Raw genomic sequence first — 21754 nt, 5'->3', positions numbered from 1 at the left:
CAGGGCGACGGGTCTGAAGTCATTAAGTCCTGTGGTCCTTGGCTTCTTGGGGACAGGAATTATGGTTGAGGTCTCTTTATGCCCTTTATGGAGGGCATTGGTGGGGAGGCCTAGGACCCTGCTGAGGTGGAGGTGAAGCACAGTGGCTGTAGCTGTAGGGAGGTGTCGTGGGGGATGGTGTCACGACTGTCCTTTTGTCTTTCAAATCGACAGTAGAACTCGTTCAGGTCGTTGGCTAGGTGTCGGTCATTGAAGGAGTGGGGGGTTTTAGGCTTGTAGGTGGTGATCTGCCTAAGTCCTTTCCTGACAGTCGCAGAGTCGTTAGCTGAGAACTGGCATTGGAGCTTCTCAGAGTACCGTCGTTTAGCCTCCTTCACTGCCTTGCTAAACTTGTACTTCGACTCTTTAAATCTGTCTTTGTCCCCACTCCTGAACGCCTCTTCCTTAGTCAGCCTTAATCTTCTGAGTTTGGCTGTGAACCAGGGTTTATCATTGTTGTAACTCACCCTGGTGCTTGATGGAACACAGCAGTCCTCATAGAAGCTGATGTATGACGTCACAGCCTCTGTGTACTCATCCAGACTGTTGGTAGCAGTCCTGAACACATCCCAGTCAGTAAAGTCCAAACACGACTGGAGATCTTCCACAGCCTCACTGGTCCACTTCCTTGATGTCCTCACTACAGGTTTGCAGAGCTTTAGTTTCTGCCTGTACGCGGGGATCAGGTGAACCATGACGTGGTCAGAGAAACCCAGTGCAGCACGGGGGACGGCGTGATAAGCATCCCTGACTGTGGTGTAACAGTGATCCAGAATGTTCTCCTCTCTGGTCGGGCATTTAATATGCTGTCTATATTTCTCACCAACAGCAGTTGTAATTCCTCCAGTTTGTTGGGCAGTGAGCACACGTTAGAGAGGAATATTCCTGGGAACGGTGTGCGTAATCCTCGCTGGCGGAAACGCACAAGCGCACCGGCTCGTTTCCCTCTCCTCCGGCGCCTCGCTGCGTGAGCAAAGGTGAGCGCACCTTTGACCAGAATGTCCAAAATTTCCAGTGAAGGGAGAAGAAAAGTGGGAAATAAGTCCGATAGTGTTGTTCCCCTGAAGTTCACGAGCTTTTCAATGGTGATTTCAATGGTCATTACACTTAAAGTCCTCGTTATCGGTCCAAACTTTAATACTGTTTGCAAAACCTGCATGAAGAAAAGTGTGTTTGCCTATTACACTTTCGTCTTCAAATTGTATCTCGGGGTGGGGGATACCACTAGTTAATGCTGTCATTTTGGCAAGGTGTTAACAATCACAATATGTTGTAAACATATAAATTCTGCGGTGAACCCGTGCGTAATGCTGCATGGCACTGGCCCTGCAGGAGGACTAACCCCCAATGGAAGAATCAGGAGAGAGAGACTTCAGGGACCACGACGATGACTGGCTAATATGCCAATTTAGATTCCCTAAAGCTGTGCTCTTCTATCTATCTAGGATCTATGTACTGAATTGGGTCCAGTAGAGGAGGCATCGCGCCGGAACCATGCCATCCCGGTCCAAATACAGGTCACATACTGATCAGCATTCATGAGGTGCTTTGCATTGACTATTTATGGTTAAAAATGGGCGTGCACAGGGCGGGATAAGAGGCTGATCCACGTACGCACGCTTGTAGGTAATCTGTGATTTATAAAGGGAACATTGCTTACAGGTGTGCGTACACACGGTTTTATAAATCTGACTTTTTTTCGGCGTACGCCATTTTGGGCTTTTGGGCATACGTACACTTATAGTAAGGATCCTACGCACAGTTTTATAAATGAGACCCCTGCTCTCATTGACATTGCAAAGTGTGTTTTGGACATGTGGGCTGACATGCTAAGCTCCTCAAACAACTCATGATGACAACCTCCGACAGTCTTTCCTAGTGGTCCCTCCCACAGCACGAGATCTCCAACAGCTCTGTTCCTCTGTGGCGCTAGCTGACCTTCCCTGTGGCTTATGAGCAAATGTATTTCTTTTGGTCTCACAAGATCCTCCAGTGGGACGTCTGGAAAGAACTTTTGCAGTTGCTGTGATGTCACATGCTTGTGGACTTCCGCAATGCTGTCCAATCCATAACAAATCAACTGGTGTGACTTGAGTGTGCCCTTGGGAGTCTTTACTCTGATTTTTAGAAGGTAGCGCCTTGTCTCCACATGGACCTTCATCCCTACAACTCCATGGACAATGAGAGTGATGTCTTCACTCCTGAGGTTCAGCCTACTTGCAGTTCTGTGAGTTATATAGTTAGTATCTGAAGCCAAGTCAATTCATGTTCCAACTTTCGGTCCAGCATTTGCTATAACCTCCAAAAGCATAATTATCACTGGGTGCTCTTGCAATACATCTTGCTTCAGGAGGCTTTACTGATGCTTTGCAGTGTTGAAAGCTCTGGAAGCAGTGTTGGAGAACACATTTTGGCATTGTTTTGCCAACTCTGGTGGAAGTCTGCTGAAAAACTCCTCCTGCTCCACTGTATATTTCTTGCTGCCTCTATCTTCCTCTGGACCAAATTTACTTCTTCTCTGATCCATACTGCTTTTCCTCATCTCATAATTGGGGCACAGATAAAAATGATGCTCAGGAATTTTCTCATCCTTGCAGCTTTCATTATTACACAGAAATGCAGGTTTGCAGTATGAACCATCATCGTGAACTTCAAGACACTTTTTGCAAGCAACAGAGATACTGAAAAACTGTTGGGTTGCCACAGAACATGGCGAAAAGTATGACAAAAATAAACTGCTATTGTATGAGAAGTGTGCCACCTTCTGCTGGGAGAGGGGGGGTCTAGCGTAAGGCAGCTAACAGGTACAGTGACAAAAAGATTTCTAAAGGGGTCTAACTGTCTCACACTTATAAGAACTCCAGTGAGTTTAACTTTGCCAGGTGTGACATGGTGGGGGTTCCTCCCATGTTTGGTGAATTACTAAAATGTGGCTCTGCTGACATTACTATTCCTCTCTCATCTCTTTTTTCTTCTTCTTCTTCTCTTTCAAATCTCTCCTCTGCTGTCCTCTCCTCCACTCCTTTAATCTCTCTCTCTATTAGTAGTCTATTTACAGCGTATTCAGCCTGACAACACTTACCGCTCTCCAGAGCTTTATCAAGCCCCTGATAAACTCCACGTACACACATTTACATACAGACACACATGCATGCACACAAATGTATGGAGTGTGTGTCTGCAGGCATGCATTTACAGGACATTTGTGTTTGTGTTTAAGTGTGTGCGTAAATTTGTAGAGGTATATAATGCATACAGCTTGAGTTTCTGTGTGTTGTCGGTATGGATATATAAACGTGTGTATACGTGTGTTTGTATGCCTCCGTCTTGCGTGTGTCTGTGCACGTGTGTATATGTTATCAGCAGTGTCCCAGTGTGCTCGCCGAGGGCCAGTCTATTTAGTGTTCATAACAAAGCCTTTTACTGAAGCTCCAATCAGGATTAAACCCTTATCAGCACACACAGACCACAGGACATAGCCAACGAGAGAGAGAGAGAGAGAGAGAGAGAGAGAGAGTGAGAGAGTGAGAGTGTGTGAGTGTGTGAGTGTGTGAGTGTGTGTGTGTGTGTGTGTGTGTGTGTGTGTGTGTGTGTGTGTGTGTGTGTGTGTGTGTGTGTGTGAGGGGTGGGGTAAAGGGGATTATATTGCACGTGTGTGTATTGTATATTGTGTACTGTATGTGTACGTGTGTGTGCATATCATTTGACCATACAAGCTAATGAGTGAATGTGTTTATGTAGGTATGTGTGTCTCATTGTGATTTTGTGTATGTGTGCGTTTTGCATCTACTGCATCCACAGTGTTGCAGTTTATATGAAACTCTGAAACCACATTAAATCCAAATTCAAGGCTGGCAACCCCCCTGTGGGTTCGTTAATTATCATCTGTGTGTGTGTGTGTGTGTGTGTGTGTGTGTGTGTGTGTGTGTGTGTGTGTGTGTGTGTGTGTGTGTGTTCAAAAATAAGAAACCTGTGGACTAAATCAGTAAAGTCTGTATGCCTGAATAAGAAGAGAGAGAGAGAGAGAGAGAGAGAGAGAGAGAGAGAGAGATGTCTTACTCTATTTTAACTCTTAATATAGACAATATGATAGCAGAGAAAGAAAAAAAAGATGCATCCGAGATCAATCAAACAACAGTTAAATGGAACATGTAACAATTATTGAACATAAAAAGGTTTTACTGGAGCCCAATAAAACTTCTTGCAACAGTTCCTCTGTAACACACTTTATATATGGATTTTCATGTTCATACAGAGGCGCTCAGCTCAAAAACAACTTAGAGACAAAGTTTTGTGCGTTTGCGCCTCTCATGGCTGCAGATCCAAGGAGCTATCTCCACAGTACAGTCATCTTTGTTTTTTTCTAGGTCAAAGCTCAAAGATCTGATCTGAGGTCCACAGATCCTATAAAATATACTATATATTGTAGGCCTTTATTATTATTATGATAACACTGCATCTAATTATGCAGATTTGGTTCATTAATATGCATGAGCCATGCCGCCGCCAGGAAAGGAGCCTGCAACAGACACAACAATGAGCCGGCAAAATTAGAGTAAACTGAATCTATGAATAAAAATCAGAGGCCACAAAGGATTATTTACACCCGTCTGTCTGCTTACTGTGCTTACTGTACAATAAAGGTGCGTGACACTTTATTAAAAAGGAAACAAAACAGGAAACAAAACAAGAAATTGTTAAAGCTCTGTTGCTCTCTGCATGTCTTGTGTCTTTTTGTTTAGTAGAATTTATAGATAAATATAAGTCACATCATTTCATCCTGGTTATCTGTCTTTTTTCCCCATTAAATTAATTTCATTGAAAATCAAACATATTATGCTTATATTTTAAAATGTGCTAATTGCACTTACATTTAGTGGCACCGTGTTTTGTTTAGTTATAGAGTTATAGAAGAAAAATGAATTACATCCACAGAGGATCATGTAATATTGTCTGTCTACTCAGAGTCTACTGTATACTAACAGTGCATTAACCTTTAAAGAAAACACAATTTTGAGATAATCCCTGAAGAAGAGAATCACTCAATTCCAATTCCTCCCCAAGGCTTTTGCTTTAAAAAAATCACTGAAATTCAGAAACATCTAAAAAGAAAAACACAAGAAAGTATCTCTTTTCACGTCCACTTTCAAAGATCTGCAGACACAGGAAATTTGGTGAGTTGTATAAGTTTAATTCCCGATAATAATTATTCATATATCATATACTGTATCTCTTAGTTTTGCATTGCACTGCAAACTTAATTCAAATCTATCCCGAAAACTAAATAGCAGGCTACAATATATAAATTCACAGTAAAAGCAAGATAAATATATTTTTATTTGTACCTTCAAGTCAAAGTTATAATTGTGATAAACATAGTTATATTCAGTAGATAAATGATGAACTGAATCTATCAATGTCTCAGTCACAACAAAATCAAATCAATTATAATAAAGGTTGGAAAACAATTATGAAGATTTAATATGACACTTTCTGTCAGCGTGCTGTGTCTGATATACAATAAAGGTACATCAAAACAGAGTGAAAATTGGATGGGCCATCACAGTCCATTTGGATATAGGAACAGAATTAGGCTGAAATGAAACCATGAATAAATATCTGAGTCCTCAGAGAATCATTAACACCTGTCTGCCTGCTAATAACCACTATGGTATGCTAATGTGTTCTGCAGTTATGACCTGCTGGTAGCTTTTAAATGCAGAATAATGATACTCAGGTGTATTGTGAAGATGCACAGACTGGATCAAAAGTCTGCAGAATATATATTTAGTCACATTCAGGCATAGCACTATGGCCAAAAATCACTATGACATTAAACATTGATGAAGTGAATTTATGAATAAATATATCTGCCTCTGTGGAGAGTAAGGTTGACTTACTTCCTCTGTGCTCCCTGTTGCTGAAGGTCCACAGGTCCTGTGGAGCCACATAGCTTGTATTCTCATTTTTGGAACCAACGAAACGCTAAAATTGTGTTGTTTGGGAAAATGTGTACAAACTCTGTCTTGTATGCTTGCAAATACACTGCTTGTGTGTCTTTAACTTAGAAAACAGGGTAAGTTAGAGAAGAGAATATTGAAGTTGTATAATCTCCATAGAGAAAATGGGACATTACAGCCCCAATATTAACAAAACATATCACTTTTCAAAAGAAAGAAAATGAAAATAAACACAAATATAACTCTGGGGCGTATTTAAATAATACAATAAAATCAAAGTCACAACCAACAGTTTCAACGGGAGATGTGTTGTTAAAATGTGTGAATCAAAAGTATGAAAGATTGAATTAACGATGTAGCAGACAAACAATGTGTCATATTCAAATCATTCTTCTGGGAGCCATAGTTGTGAGGTGTGGGTGTGGCATTCAAAGAGGTGTTTTTTCCCCAAATTCTCAGCCTGATTATTTGTTGTAAATTTACGGTAATGAGTTAACGTAAAACATTCTCAGATGAGACAAACATCAAACACACTTTTCACAAAGCAGTTTAGGCGTATTCTTCACACGATGTCCATGTCATACATTGTTAAAAGAAAAAAAAGTTCTTATTTTAATATTTTCTAGGTCTTGCAGGAAGTATAAATCCTTGAAATGAATCAGGGTCTCAATGTTTTCAAATCAAACTGGTGTGATGTTGATTCTTTTAGAGATCTAACACTCAAAGACAGAAGGTGGTCTGAACTATTCAAGTGAGGAGAAGCTACAGTTTCAAGTTATCGGCTTTGTGTGTGTGTGTGTGTGTGTGTGTGTGTGTGTGTGTGTGTGTGTGTGTGTGTGTGTGTGTGTGCGTGTATAGGTGTGCTTGTTTGTTCTAATGAGCGTCTGTCAGTACAGACCTGATAACCACAGAAACACCCGGGGTGATTTTCTGCCCGTGTTCACAGAAGCTCTGAGGCTTTAGAGCGAGGTCAACATCTGGGCTAAAAGAACAACTGTCACACCCTGCAACACTTTAATAACTGCTTTCATTAAAATGTAGTAACACTGGTAGCACTGGTGTTTTCTATATGTGGTTTATATGACTTCTTTTTGGAAGTCTGTAGTGTGCTCGGAGATTCCCTACAAAAATTAGAAGTTGTGCAGAAAGTACAAAACAGTACCTAACTTTTTTTATAATGTATCACTGCAGTGGTGGGAAGTGCATTTACTCAAGTACTGCACTTGCGTACAATTTTCAGGTACTTGTACTTTACTTTTAAAGTATTTCCATTTTCTACTTAAACTCCACTACATTTCAGAGTCAAATGTTGTACTTTTTACTCCACTACATTCAATTGATTACTTTAGATACTAGTTACTTTGCAGTTTTACATTAATAATACAAAATATAATCAATAAAATGTGACGTAATATTATACAGGGGATTTTCAAGCTATAGGGGAAAAGTCAACTAAGTCACAAGTCTTTATAGGCAAATTGCAACTTAATTGCAATGTCTCAGAATGCTGACCATTATGATGGCAGACAAGGTGTGGGACAACTGAGGGACAGCTGGCTTCCATGAGAAGCTATAAGCCAAGTCATCATCATCACCAAGTTTCATTCTTTTGGTCTCCTCAGGTTTGGTTTTGTCAGATTGTGTTGAGGGCTGAGATGTATCAGCATTGTTGTCTGTTGATTGTTTGTTGTCACCAGCCGCAGCAGAACAGGATTTTTGATATGGTGAGTTTTATTGCGTATTTGTTTTCTGTTTCGTTACGCTTAAAAACATGATATAAAAATGTAGTTAACGTCAATGTCACCTTGTGTTTTTTATGTGGTGAAACTTTGTGAACCACTGTTTTACAAAGCTGAGACAAACCACTTTCACTGTATAAACCCATGGATTTAGTATTCAAGATGTGTGCTAATGCAAAGCCTGTCTGTCCCTGTCTTACTTGTTTTTAAGGGGGTCAAAACTTGAACTTTTGTTATTGCTTTCGCTGAACTTGACGTCAATTCTAGTCTTCAGATGCACAGCAGTCAAGTCTTAAGTCCAATAATATTGACAAATAATATAATGTTACATGATGTAACTTTCAATCTTTCTGTAAATGAAGACTTTCGTTTCTCTATTTCTTTTCTAAATGTTTTAATATGCTTAACACATTATACAGATGTCAAAACATTGTGCAGAGAGTGATCCACAATTGTTTCGCATCATTGTTGTACATTAAAGCTATAGTGCACAACTATTCATTTAATTCAAGTCATTGCCAAATGAGTTGATACAAAGCTAATTTAGCCTATCAGCTCCACAAAACTCTCTCGTATTTCTTTTGCGTCACGTTTTTTAATCCACCGTTTCCTCACAAGCCACAAAGGTTTGCGTCATGTGGATATAGTTGTTGTCATTACTTAGAATTCCTCATAGGGGAGACAGAAACTACGCAACATAGCTTTAAATACATATTAAATATATACAGTGGTGTGAAAAAGTGTTTGCCCCCTTCCTCATTTCCTGTTCCTTTGCATGTTTGTCACACTTAAGTGTTTCGGAACATCAAACCAATTTAAACAATAGTCAAGGACAACACAAGTAAACACAAAATGCAATTTGTAAATGAAGGTGTTAATTATTAAAGGTGAAAAAAAATCCAAACCATCATGGCCCTGTGTGAAAAAGTGATTGCCCCCTAAACCTAATAACTGGTTGGGCCACCCTTAGCAGCAACAACTGCAACCAAGCGTTTGCGATAACGTGCAATGAGGCTTTTACAGCGTCCTGGAGGAATTTTGGCCCACTCATCTTTGCAGAATTGTCCTAATTCAGTTACATTAGAGGGTTTTCGAGCATGAACGGCCTTTTTAAGGTCATACCACAACATCTCAATAGGATTCAGGTCAGGACTTTGGCTAGGCCACTCCAAAGTCTTCATTTTGTTTTTCTTCAGCCATTCGGTGGTGGACTTGCTGGTGTGTTTAGGATCATTGTCCTGCTGCAGAACCCAAGTTCGTTTCAGCTTGAGTACACGAAACAGATGGTCGGACATTCTCCTTCAGGATCTCTTGGTAGACAGCAGAATTCATAGTTCCTTTTATCACGGCAAGTCTTCCAGGTCCTGAAGCAGCAAAACAGCCCCAGACCATCACACTACCACCACCATATTTTACAGTTGGTATAATGTTCTTTTTTATGAAATGCAGTGTTCCTTCTACGCCAGATATACTTGGACACACACCTTCCAAAGAGTTCCACTTTTGTCTCATCGGTCCACAGAATGTTGTCCCAAAAGTCTTGGGGATCATCAAGATGTGTTCTGGAGAAATTGAGACGAGCTTTGATGTTCTTTTTTGCTCAGCAGTGGTTTTCTCCTTGGAACTCTGCCATGCAGGCCATTTTTGCCCAGTCTTTTCCTGATGGTGGAGGCATGAACGCTGACCTTAACTGAGGCAAGTGAGGCCTGCAGTTCTTTGGGACGTTGTTGTGGGGTCTTTGTGACCTCTTGGATGAGTCGTCGCTGCGCTCTTGGGAGTAATTTTGGGCGGCTGGCCACTCCTGGGAAGGTTCACCACTGTTCCATGTCTTCGCCATTTGTGGATAATGGCTCTCACTGTGGTTCGCTGGATTCCCAAAGCTTTGGAAATGGCTTTATAACCCTTTCCAGACTGATAGATCTCAATTACTTTCTTTCTCAATTGTTCCTGAATTTCTTTGGGTCTCGGCATGATGTGTAGCTTTTAAGGATCTTCTGGTGGACCTTACTGTGTCAAGCAGCTCCTATTTAAGTGATGCCTTGATTGTGAACAGGTGTGGCAATAATCAGGCCTGGGTGTGGCTAGAGAAATTGAACTCAGGTGTGGACAACCACAGTTATAGTATGTTTTAACAAGGGGGGCAATCACTTTTTCACACAGGGCCATGATGGTTTGGATTTTTTTTCTCCTTTAATAATAAACACCTTCATTTACAAATTGCATTTTGTGTTTACTTGTGTTGTCCTTGACTTTTGTTTAAATTGGTTTGATGTTCAGAAACACTTAAGTGTGACAAACATGCAAAGGAACAGGAAATGAGGAAGGGGGCAAACACTTTTTCACACCACTGTATATATATATATATATATATATATATATATATATATATATATATATATATATATAAATGTGTAATACATAGAGAATGACATTTAGTCAAGAGGCTTTTTCTGTTTATGTCTATGCATGTGACCCTATATATGGAATACTCAGGTGTGTGTGTGTGTGTGTGTGTGTGTGTGTGTGTGTGTGTGTGTGTGTGTGTGTGTGTGTGCGTGGTGCACAGAGGTGTGACTGTGAGCCAGAGGCAAAGGAAGGTCACCTCACGGCTCAGTGGAACAGCGCCTGGCGACTGTGCACAAGGAGCCCAGCACCAGCAGTCTTGTCCAAGGACAACAAAGTGCTTATCCAGGAGAAAAAAACGAGGAAGGCTGTAGAGCTCTCTGATCACACACACACACACACACACACACACACACACACACACACACACACACACACACACCTGAGTATTCCATATATAGGGTCACATGCATAGACATAAACAGAAAAAGCCTCTTGACTAAATGTCATTCTCTATGTATTATAATCTCAATCTGGGCTGTGTGTCCCTGCTGCAATGTCAACAGCACTTTTACACTTTGTACATTTAATACAGTTGAAATGGTTTTTATGGATGTTCATTACAAACTATTAAGTAGTGTTGGCTGGATTACATTTAGCTGCTTCAGTTTCAGGGTGCTGGCATTGTGCATGCTGGCACACTGTCACACTGCCATGACTTACTGGGACACTTGAATAGAGCGAAGCCATCGTTAATGTTATTAGTTACACCTGTGCTTTTCCTACTACAAGTCAAAATACTGTGAAAAAGGTCTGTTGACTCCAGGCGACCATCTCTTTGTATGAAGTGTTTACCTTTGTCAAATTCTCCACTGCAACTTTTTCCAGTGCCTCTGTGTTATCTTTCAGACCAGCCACTGGTATGATTTCTCGATACCAGCCGCTTCTATCTGTGGGTGGTACATGCCATGCAAGGGCTTGTCCTTCCATGATGGTTCCTCTTCTTTCCCTGCCTCTTCATCAGCGGGTTTCTGCGGCCCGATATATTCACTTAGCAGGTCATCACTTGGAGCCATCTTCTTGATGTACTACTGGAATTTTGTAGTTTCATCCAGGATAGTGGCTCTGACACACATTCAGTGGAGAACATTGTGTTTATTCTCCTGGCTTCTACTTCTGTAGTGTACCTCTTCAGGCGGGTAGCCAGAGCTGTGAATCTTTGTTTGGCAGTCTCCAGTGCTTCTGCTATGAACAGTTTGGTGTACTTTCTAGGTACCTCTTTCTTCATCACATCTTCCTGTAGCTCTTATGGCCTATGCCATAAGGAGCACTACCCTAAGTATAAACAAAGTTCAGAGTCACTATCTGTTGTTAATGAATTCCAAGAATGGGTTTAAGGTTTTGATGATCTGAGCAGGACTGAGATCATAAGTCTAAGTCCCCTCTAACGCTCCCCCCACCTACGCATGAAAAAAAAAACTAAGTCACCAAAATCTTTCAATTTTTAATATTTTCTGTAAATTTTGCTTTCCTGCATGATTGTCTAAATTATGTTTAAAAATCCAACATTTGTTTTTTGTTTTTTTCTCTTTTCAAAAATGTCTGCAAATTGCCACACTGCCCCAATTTTCAGATAGAATTACCTCAGTGTTCTCAGTCGTAACAGGTCCTCAGACTCTAAATATAACTTTCATAACTGGACAGGAGTTCCCAGCCAGTGCTTACGGTAAATGACAAAGGTGTAACTGATTTCCATTGTCTCTTGTAGCGTTGCCACCTGGCACCATAGTTTGTAAAATAAACTGTGCAGCAGTACATTCTCAGTCCTAATACCTATCATACAAAGGGCAAGTCTTTTAGTCAGGGACGCATTAAACATCCACCTCAATACTTTTTCTTTCAGTAAGTATAGGTGTCATATAACAACTTTCTATTTCCGTGCAGAACCTTGTTTTGTACAGTAAGTGGAGCTGTCCATTGCCTGCAACCCTCTTCACTCTCCTCAATGCCATCGGTGGTTCAGATGTTGTTTCTCATTATAAAAAACACCTTATTATGTTTCTTATTATCCCAAGCTGCTCCAAGCAACCAGTATGCTGTGTGTGTGTGTGTGTGTGTGTGTGTGTGTGTGTGTGTGTGTGTGTGTGTGTGTGTGTGTGTGTGTGTGTGTGTGTGTGTGTGTGTGTGTGTGTGTGTGTGTGTGTGTGTGTGTTTGTGTGTGTGACTGCCAAATGGAGACTTTATTTGCCTCCAACCTTCTATCTCTTTCTCTCTACTCAGGTGTTTGTCTCTTCTGTCCCCTCATTATAAAAAACTCCCCTCTCTTCTTCCCATGTCTTTCTTTTTCTCCCCCTCCCTCTCCTTCCCCTTTACTCTCAGCCTCCTTTTCTCACTACCCCTCCCTCCCCCCTTTCTCTTTACCTTTCTCTCACTCATTATCTAACGGCTTGAAGCAACCAGTCAGCCATATGTGAGTGAAAACTTCCACCACACACTATTTGCTTGTTTTATATAAAGTCTGCTTTTTGCCTTTAACTTTGCCCTAAACCTTTGGCTATTTATGTTCTTTTTAACAGTAAAACTAATTAAACGAGCAGCTCGCAGCCAGCGTTCAACCATATGTGAATCTATCTCATAATTCTAGCTGAATTTGTGTTTGCCTTAAATCGTTTCTATTGTGTTTTTTTTTTCTCAGTATAACTAATTAGTGAAGGAACTCCCATCAGCCGTGTGTGAACTTGTGCCTTGTTTGTACTGAAACTGTGTTGGCCACAAGCTATTTCTGTCCTGTCCCTCATTAGGGATACCATACTAAGTTGTGCATTTTTACATTTAATGTGTTTTTATTTCTACTTTTCTTAAAGCTATAACCAATATTTATATAGCAATGGATGAAACAATTACATGAAATGTGAAAGGTGTCACACAGAAAATTATCACAAGAATCTGCCGTTCTCAGCTCTACGGAGCATTTTATTGTCTTTTAGTTGGTTGTTTTGGTTTTACTGTCCACAACATCGTTCACTCTGATTGCTCTCACCAGAGAAACAAAAGTGGATTTAGTGACTGATGCTGCAAATATTTCTGTCATTTCTGTTAGTGGAAAGCAAAAAAAAGAGCTGAAAGGAGAGTGAATATTGCACATACATTTACCAGGTGGCCAGAAACACGACTCAAATGAATATCCATGTTGCTCTATGTCTGCTGGACTTGGGAGTAAGCGACTGTTGGCTAACGTTCATCATACCAACTTGATAATATATGCATGTTCTGTTTCTAGCTTGTTGTGCTGCCCCAAAGTGTCCAGAAAAATCAATAAATGCAAATGTAACAATACATTTCTGATCATATATCAAATATGTCAGATGTTGCATTCTCTTTCTCCTTATATACAGTATGTGGCATGGAGTGGTAATGTATCACAGTTTAGTTTAGTATTACATTTTCTGTATTTTTAATTTGAAAAGATTATGTTCCATGGAGTCTAAATCATGTTGACCGCTCTCAATCAGTTATTTTGAAAGTGTAGATAACAACAGGCTTCTATCATGGATTGTTCTTTAATTCAGATTTGACAGTTTGTCCTCTGACAGTCACTCAAGTGAAAGTGTCATTCAGTTCACTTCTACTCAGGTTAACAAGATGATTCTATTTCTTAAACAAGCAAGTCAGCAGTCTTTGTAAAAGTCCTCTCCACAACAGTGACAATGCTGTAATTCACTTCCTGGGTCCCAGAGGGTCAAGCGTGACTCGATCCAATCAGAAACCATGCCAATTAGACGCCTCAACTGGCACTTAATTACCACTCTGAAGAGGCTGATGGGCCATTAATTAGCAGGACATTAACGGGACTGATTGTTCATTAACAGCAGAGCATATTAGAGAGAGATAAGCCTCGATTGTTATGGACTCTGGTGGAGGAGAGAAAGGCTGAAGCTGTCTCCAATAGAATTAGATAACCTGCTACGGCAGTCAAGTCTGGGATAATAGTGTTAACAATGGCCATTAAATGGAAATACCACTTACTTATGTAGCTCAGCATAAATTCTGTCAGGGAGACTTCTATTACATTGTCTCCCTTCTCTTTAACTGATCAGCTGGGCAGTGGGTGTTACGGTTCCGTATACCATTTAGAATCGGGCACTTATGTTCTAACCAATCACAGCATACTACCATGTTTTAAATCTGTTCTCTCTCCTGCTTCTGTCAGTTGTATTTTCAGACGAGAGTGCGATTATAGTTGTTGGCTTATGGCACTTGTGTTTTTCATGTGTTGCGTCTGGTTCGGCGCACTCACCATGTCGGCTTCCGACTCTGATTCATTGGAGGTACCGGATCCAGGACGGCAAGTATCTCCTGAGGTTTATGCTGGTTCTCTGGATGGGGTTCGCAGGAGCTTCCGCCTGGCTGTGCTGCCCGGCTCATGTTCGGAGGGGACAGAGATTTTCCTGCAGCAACTTCAGAATCGTGGTATCACTCCAGCTCCAGGGTTGGATTCTCCTGAAATTCGGGAGCTGGCTACACAAGCTGGGTGTGTCTCACTGGTGCCTGTGCTGGCTATCCCGGCGGCGGCTCGAGTTCGGAAGCGGACCAGGAAGGCGGATCCTCCTCCCAGCGCCCCGCCAAAACGTTGCGGTGGAGGTTCTAACAGCCGGGCGGCTGCTTCGGCTGTTCCTAGTGGTTCCTCTGAATCCAGCCTTATTCTCGAATCTCTACAATCTCTGGGTAGATCGATGCAGTCTTTGGATGCAAGACTGCTGGCTGTGGAGTGTAACTCAACTGCCGGTGCTTCGGTGACTGTCAATGCCGCACTGGCCTCTGCGGCACAGCCGGTGCCCAGTTTTCCTCAGGCATCTGTGTCGGCCCCGGTCAATGTTAATTATTCCCTGGCTTCGAGTGTGGCATCGTCGGCTATAGGTAGGCCATATATTTCTGAAGCGGATAATGTCTCGGCCCGGATGAGATCTAAAATTCTGCTGGGGAAAGACATTAATTTGGTGAGCCTTATTTTGCCGTCCCCGGAGTGTGATAGGTCTCTAGTCTAGGGGATAATTTCTCTGCCGTGTTCAAATCAGCGGATCCCAGGCTTTCTAAGGAGCTTTCTATTGGGCAGTTTGTGGTAGCTTTCGGGATCTACCGTGATGTGATTTGTTCTGTGTATCCGGGCAGGAGACAGGAGTTTGATGCTTATTTGGCTCTTATTGCTGATCTTAATCGGAGATACGGTAGAAATGTGTTCTATCAGTATCACAAAGCCTTTTCTAGGAAGTCATTGCATTGTATATTGCCCGGTCCAATGTCATGATTGCAGGGGGATCTCAAGTGTTGGTGTGTGCAACTTGCGGTGTTGTGGGACATTTTGCCTCTTTCTGCCAAAGTGTGGCGTTTCAGAGTAATAACGCCGGGGCGGGTCCTGTGCAGCGGCCTTCTCTGAGAAATCCGGTTCCTGGTGTGGATTCCCGTGGCCGTCAGGTTCTTAATTCGAGATATACTCGCATTTGTAATAGTTTTAATGAAGGTGTTTGTACATACCCCAATTGCGTTTTTCTTCACGTTTGCAGCGACTGCCGAGATGCACATCCCAGGTCAGTCTGCCCACGGTGCCCGGCTTCAGCACGAAGGGGCAAGCAACAGTATCAACGTGGTTCAAAGACATTTTGAAGATACATCCGTCCATTCCAATAAATGTTCAGCATTGGCATTTGAACTATCGTTTCATCCTAATTCTGTGTTGGACCATATTCTCTCAGGTCTTTCTCAGGGTTTTCGGGTGGGTGTGCTTTCCTATCCTACTGTGACACAAATCTTCTTTCCGCCATCTCTGATCCTGATACCGTCTCACTACTGTTAGATACTGAAGTCAGGAAAGGGTATGTCATCGGGCCGTTTGATTCTTCAGCGTTTCCTGTGTTTCGTACTAGTCCTACTGGGGTCGCTACTGGTAAATATTCAGGCAAGAAGCGGCTGATTTTTGATCTGTCAGCTCCGCGCTGCGGAGATATTGCTAGTGTGAATAGCTTCATTCCGACTGTGCCTTTTTCTCTGCATTACGCTACCGTGGATAATGCCATCATACTGATTAAACTGGCTGGAAACGTGGCTTGGCTCTCTAAGGCGGACATCACCGACGCATTCAAAATTGTGCCCATTCATCTTTCACAGTGGCCTCTTTTTGGTGTTAGGTGGGAATCCAAGTATTATTTCGCGGTGCGGGTGACTTTTGGTTGTAGGAGTAGCCCGTGTATTTTCAACCACATCTCAGAAGCTCTGTGTTGGATCCTGCTTAACAGGGTTGGGGTGCCTTCGGTATTTCATTTGCTTGATGATTATCTGCTAGTTGATCCCCCTCATGATAGTGCTGGCTCGTCCCTGGGCAAACTGAGGGTTTGTTTTCAGTCCCTCGGTGTACCTCTGTCGGAGACTAAAACTATTGGTCCCAATACACGCCTGGAGTTTCTCGGCATCACACTGGATTCTGTCCGCATGGAAGCTTCTCTTCCGCTGAAGAAATTGGAGCGTATCCGTGGGATAGATGAGTCCTTTCTATCTGCAGGTAGCGTCACCAAACGGCAATTGCTTTCTCTTCTCGGACATTTGAATTTTGCAATACGCATTATTGGTGCTGGATATGGCTTCTTCTGTGCCGGATCTGCATGATATCCTGTCCTTGGATGACGGGTGCCGCTCTGATTTGAGTTTCTGGTTTCGTCTTCTGGGTGAATGGTATGGGGTTTCGTTTTTCTATGATGACGTGGTGTATTCCTTTGACGTGTTGCAGTTGTTTACAGATGCTGCCCCTTCTGCGGGGTTTGGTTTTTTTTTCCTCGGCCAGTGGTTTGCAGGCCACTGGCCTCCCGGGTTCACAATGTCTGATTCTTCTGTGTTGTACGAGATATATCCCATTGCTGTCGCATGTCACATATGGGGCGGTCATTGGAAGCAGAAACACATCTCCGTACTTTGCGATAATCAGGCTGTGGTCAGCGTCATAAATAGAGGGCGTTCTTCATGCAATAAAATCATGCCTTTTATGAGACGCATCACTTGGTCAGCTGTCATTAACAACTTTATTATCACTGCCCGTCATGTCCCTGGTCACTATAACACAGCGGCTGATGCTCTTTCTCGCTTTCAGTTTCAGACCTTTCGGAGCCTCTGCCCTGCAGCCAGCCCTGTACCAGTAGTGCTTCCCTCTTTGATAGATCTAGCGCTGTACTGAATCAATTACCCCTACAGGCTTATGTAGATTCTGTTAGGTTTTATATGAGGAAGGGTTTAGCTGAGTCAACTTTAAGAACATATGATTTTGCTTGGTGTACTTTTGCATTCTTCTGTGTTTCCATTGATGTACCGCTTTTATTTGCTACTGCACTGATACGCGTAAATTTAAACCTCAGTATACTCGTGGGTTACTTGCAGGCATACAGTTCAATGTCAGATGTTATGATCCCTCATTTCCAAGCTTATTTTCTAATCCAGCAATTAAACTTATTCTGAAAGGTATAGCTAAAGAGCATCCGTCTTCCCCTGACCTTAGACAGGCGATTACCCTCAGGATTTTACATATATTGGTATCAACGCTACGTGGTTATTTCCTCTTATGTTGATGCTTTATTGGAAGCTGTGTTCTTTTTGGTGTTTTATGCTTCTTTGAGATGTAGTGAATTTACCACTCCTTCTAAGATATTTAATTCTAGCAGAGATATCACGTTTTCTGATCTAACCTTTCATTCTCAACATTACAGCTTACAACTCAAACATTCTAAACGTGGAGGCGCTTGTTCAATCATTGTTGCCCGTACTGAGACACAGTTTTGCCCACTTATGTTCTAACCAATCACAGCATACTACCATGTTTTAAATCTGTTCTCTCTCCTGCTTCTGTCAGTTGTATTTTCAGAAGAGAGTGCGATCCGCCTCCTCCCCATCTACCTCCAGGCATTTTTGACGGTGTTCTTGGTCTTCTCCCGGCTGACAGCTCGTTTTAACGTCTTCGGATTTTTCTCACCACCACCAGTGTCTAGATGGGACAAACGAAACGAAAAGATAAATTGGGAAAAAAGGGGGTAAAGAACGTAGTCATTTAGTGTCATATTTCAAGTTGTGTTCATCCACATAGTACAGTCATGAGAAGTTACCCCGATTTTCCACCAGGCGCATCTGCGCTGCGTTCCGTAGGTGCCGCGACCCCGATGAGTAATTGCAGCCATTCAAGTCAATGCTTGATATTCCACCAGCCGCGACACAGCGTGTCCCAGAAGCGAGCGGAAAGCGGATCTCCGCTCCACTAAAGATATGCGCCAGGTCTATTTTCACACAAGGCATGGGGCATTTGAATAGCGGGGCAGGAAGTGGAACAACGGGAGCATCCAAGCGTCAATTTACCAAAACACACCCCCAATATCGTATAACTCTTCTTTACAACACCATAAGTCCCCTTCCAACCAGAGGGATTTTTGCAGTTCCTAGAACATAACGTACCTAGAACCCTTTTTTTCTTGTGTTCCGACTGGACCAATTTGGGGATTATTAAGTTCCTCTGACCGCAGTTCCTGTAACTCTTTCAGCTCCTACTTCAGGGCAGGGTCTTTTCCCTTTTCCGCATAAGAACCCTTAGTGACTTAGGAACATCTGAAACGCAAACAGTACATATTCTTCTGTTGCAATTCGCCTACGTATGCTAACTCATAAGACAAACATGCATTCAACCAGCTAATTGTTAATGCTAGTTAAACCTACCCGTGATTTCGTTTGCCTGTTGCGCTCTGTTCTTCTATCTTCTTCCATCATATTAATTAGGATATTAAGCTGGAGCATTCGTCTTCTGTGTTTCTCTGTTAAGTACTCCAGCCTAGTCTTTAAACGCCGCCGTTCGAACTCCGTTATTAGGATCCCGGCAAGGCACAACAGGAGCATTCCAATGGTGTCCTCCATGCTGGTTTGTTGTTGTATGTGGCGCTAAAGTCTAGTGACGACGCTATAAAGACAGTTTCCGTGCTTGCGTCACTCCCTTACCCCTCCTACCAGTTCCTATGGCCACTTGGCCAGTGCGAATGCAAATGGAAACAAACGGTTTTGGGGGAGAGTAGTTAGTAGAACTGTTTAGAAGTGGACTGTTCCTATAACGTATATCCTATACGTTCCTTTAACTACTTGGTCGGAAAGAGGCTATTGATGACGAGAGATTCATCTTGGAGGTGGAAAAACATAATACGACATCAGAAAAGAGAAGGCATGGATTTCTTGTGCTTGGAGTGGAAGGTAGATACTAGCTAATAAACACGTGATTGTTCTTTCAAGTACTACAAGTACTACAAGGCGCGTGGCGGATGACGGAACAAAACCACTGCGCAGCCGGAACGCAGCGCAGTCGTGGCTGGTGGAAAATAGGGGGGTTGGGAAACATCATACTCTACCCACCAGGGGGCATGCCGATGCAGTGAGATTAAATGTTTGGTTTTGGCTGTCCTGATCTATCTTTGCCTGGTCTGTGTCAGTCCGCCGTAGAGTTTCCCTGGGGAGGAATGTTCTAACATCCCCAACTCTTCATTTCACGCTTCATTTACCGTCACACTCTCCTAAAACACTAACTGTGTGTGTGTGTGTGTGTGTGTGTGTGTGTGTGTGTGTGTGTGTGTGTGTGTGTGTGTGTGTGTGTGTGTGTGTGTGTGTGTGTGTGTGCGCGCGCACGCGTGTGTGTGTGTGTGCGCGTGCGTGCGCATGCATTCATGCTCAGGGTCATTCTTTCTCTCCATGTCCATGCTCTTTGTCTCACTCTTTCTCTTACACAAGCAAACACACAAACACAAATAATGCACTCAGATACACTTGCTAAAAAGTTAAATGACAGTGTGTATGGGAGACCAGCTTACTGTATATCTGCTGCAGTCAATAGGTACTGGTTTGTTCTACAAGGGCAAGCAGAGCAGAAGGCAGAATGGACCAGAGTTCTTATGCGCAGTGATATGGATGGATGAAAGCTTTACGCACGCACGCACGCACACACACACACACACACACACACACACACACACACACACACTAAGCCAGTAACTGTTGTTTTACCTCTAAAGTCAATGCAATTACCTCTTTCCTCTCTCTGCGGTGTATCCAATGTATGAATATGGCTAGGAGACATGCAGTAAATGTGTGTGATTGTGTGTGTGTTTCTGTGTGTGTGAGAAGGTGGAGTAGTTATTGGAGACTGTAGCTCATAAAGCCTTTGCAGGAGCAATATAAACTTTCTTTACAGCTACAGGGTAGAGGATTTTTACAGCAAGGTGGTGCTTAATTTTTTATTTTGCAAAAATGCTTTTATTTACAGTTTAAAAAAAAGTGAGTTGTGATACGCCCATTTATATGCTAATGTATGGAATATAATGGTCAAGAAATCAGCATTATACACTTCCAGGGGAGATGGATCATTTGCAAGTTCATTCAAAGTCATCCAAGATTATGTTTTGCAGTCAGCGGTTGAAATTCACACAACAGCCATCAGACAGTTAATTGGATTTTGGAGCTGAGCTGGTGATGAAATATAAGGTCTGAGACACAGGTTCAAAGATACACACACACTTAAGCACAGTGAGGCATTAAGTTGCATCATTAGCAGCAGTGTGAATGGATGGGAACAATCATTACACGCACACAAACACACAATGGTAGGTAGGTATGAATAGATGGTCTGTCTCGTTGGTGAGATTGGTTCCATCTGTCGTGTAGAGGGCTGCAGGGTCACATCCCTCCTATTACATCTCTCTCCGTTCAATGACACTTTATTCACCTGAATGTAGGTTCTGCGATGGATGGAGGTAATCTGAGCAAAAGAGAAAGATGGAAAGGCACGTTTAGTTAGATAGATAGATAGATAGATAGATAGATAGATAGATAGATAGATAGATAGATTCCATTCTGTCTTATAGGGAGAGAATGTAACAGCATTTGCTGTAGTCGCTGTACATATCTAAAGTAAATGCAAACTCCTGTTGCTAGAAATGAGACTACATGGTTTCAGAAATACAATACGGTATGAATGTGCCAGAAACCCCTCTTCATGGACCTCAAACAGGCTTAGCTGAAAGTCAACAGATAGTGTAGTAGTCATTGTGTTATTTTCCACAGGCAACAGTCACAGCAGGCAACTTTTACACATACAAACAGGCCTAAATTAGTATCTCCACTACAGAAATAGTGGGCTGGACTAATGAGGATGAGGGCAGGGGATAACACAAACATACAAGAAGAGAGGCAGATAGACAGAGGAAGATGGACTGACAGAAGTCGTATCAATCAAAGGCTGAAGCAGAGTGCTAATCCTCCAGCCAACAGAGATAGAAGAAGAGCCAGGTGAGGAGCAAGACGACCAAGGGAAGGTGAGATAGGAGTGGACAGGACAGGAAAAGGGAGAGAAGGAGAAAGATAGCAAGGAGACTGTGAATGTGGACCATTGAAGGACAATCATTGTCTATCAACATGAAGAATTACCTTTCTCTCTGTCCCTTATGCCCACACGTGAGCGCACATACACACACAGGGGAACAAGTTGACCTGTGAAGGAACACTGATTGAATCTTCAGTGGGATTAACAGGGATTTAGCCCAGTGTAATGATATCTGAATGAGTTGATTAGCTATCTGATGACACTTTGCTGTTTGACCTCTACAGCCCAATAAC

Source organism: Sander vitreus, chromosome 6 (genome assembly GCF_031162955.1).
Source record: "Sander vitreus isolate 19-12246 chromosome 6, sanVit1, whole genome shotgun sequence".
In the NCBI taxonomy this organism is placed as follows: domain Eukaryota; kingdom Metazoa; phylum Chordata; class Actinopteri; order Perciformes; family Percidae; genus Sander; species Sander vitreus.
Note: the sequence above shows the minus strand (reverse complement) of the source record.